Source organism: Oncorhynchus keta, chromosome 18 (genome assembly GCF_023373465.1).
Source record: "Oncorhynchus keta strain PuntledgeMale-10-30-2019 chromosome 18, Oket_V2, whole genome shotgun sequence".
Classification (NCBI taxonomy): domain Eukaryota; kingdom Metazoa; phylum Chordata; class Actinopteri; order Salmoniformes; family Salmonidae; genus Oncorhynchus; species Oncorhynchus keta.
In genome coordinates this window covers 35,170,372-35,172,328 of record NC_068438.1, presented here as the reverse complement: position 1 = coordinate 35,172,328, position 1,957 = coordinate 35,170,372, and positions in this window count along the sequence as shown.

Below are 1,957 nucleotides of genomic sequence, written 5' to 3'. Positions count from 1 at the left end.
ACGAAGTCGTCAATGCACTTATTGATGAAACTGGGGACTGAGGTGGTGTACTCCTCAATGCCATGGGTGAATCCTGGAACATGTTCCATTCTGTGCTAGCAAAATAGTCCTGTTGCGTATAGTATACTTTTTTCCCTCTGGTTGCACTTGTGACATTCTGGTAGAAATTAGGTAAAAAGGATTTAACTTTGCCTGCATTAAAGTCCCCGGCCGCTAGGAGCACCACTTCTAGATGAGCATTTTCTTGTTTGCTAATGGTTTTATTCAGCTCGTTGAGTGCGGTCTTAGTGCCAACATCGGTTTGTGGTGGTAAATAGATGGCTACTAATAATATATATAGTGTGGTCTACAGCTTATGAAGTATTCTACCTCAGGCGAGCAATACCTTGAGACTTCCTTAATATTAGACATCGCGCACCAACAGTTATTGACAAATATACACACTTCCCCGCCCTTCATTTTACCAGACGTATCTGCTCTGTCCTGCTGACGCACGGAGAAGTCAGCCAGCTCTATATTATCCGTGTCGTCGCTGGGGTATCTGTACTTTACTTTATTATTTATATTCTGGACAACTTTTACTCTCTGCAGGGAGCCTAGTGGTTGGAGCATTGGGCCAGTAACTGAAAAGTTGCTGGATCAAATCCTGAGCCGACAAGGTAAAAATCGGTCATTCTGCCCCTGAACAAGGCAGTAAACCCACTTTCCCCAGTAGGCCGTCATTGTAAATATGAATTTGTTCTTAACTGACTTGCCTAGATAAATAAAGGTTCAATTTCAAATACAAAAATGATTTTTACTCCATACATTTACTACTTTTTCTCCATACATTTACTACTTTTTACTCCATACATTTACTACTTTTTACTCCATACATTTACTACTTTTTACTCCATACATTTTCCCTGACACCCAGAAATAGTAGTTACATTTTGAATGCTTAGCAGGACAGGGAAATGGTGCAATTCACACACTTATCAAGAGAACATCTCTGGTCATCTCCACTGCCTCTGAATCTGGCAGACTCACTAAACACAAATGCTTCGCTTGTAAATTATGTCTTAGTGTTGGAGCGTGCCCTGGCTTTCCATTTTTTTTAAATTGTGCTGTCTCATTTGTTTAATATAAGGAATTTGAAATTACTTTTACTTTGGATACTTAAGTATATTTTAGCCATTACATTTGTTTTTGATACCTGAGTATATGTAAAACCACATACTTTTAGACTTTTTCACAAGTAGTATTTTACTGGGTGACTTTTACTTGAGTCATTTTCTATTAATGAATCTTCACTCAAGTATGACAATTGTGTACATTTTTCGCCACTGTTGAACACACCTGATTAATAGGGTCCATGAGGAGTGGTTCGGTACCTCCTTATGAGGATGAGTAGGCTAGAATAGCGCCCACACAGACACTCTAGGATGATTTTTTTCGGGAACACACTCTGGACTACGCTTCGGAATCTAACCTCCCCTGGAGTTGCAGGGATACTCCCAATACATCCTTCACACCGTCAGATCAACCCTACAACCCACTATTCTTAGCTGCTTCAACAGTGCCCAGACCTATTTTCAACTCACTTAATCTCTAAAAGCCTTTTCGTTTTTTCTGCTTTAGTGAAAGAAAACCATAACGTCTTATTAAACCTAATATGGGCAGCAGAATGTCGTAACACCATACTTCAATCTGACAGAAGATATCTAATGAATTGACTGTCTACAAGCACAATGACCAGACAGCTATGTTTAGTGTTCAGTCCATTGACGAATTGCTATAGCCAATTGAAATATGTGCCTAATAATACGTTTAAAGCATAAGGTAGAAAAAAACTGCACTACAGATGCAAAAACAACGATTGGTTGAATAGGCCCAATGTGTCTTTTCACCAATGGTAAGGAAGATAACAGGCGTGACTATGAACATTGGCCAATGAGTTGATTGCGCAATGTTTTCT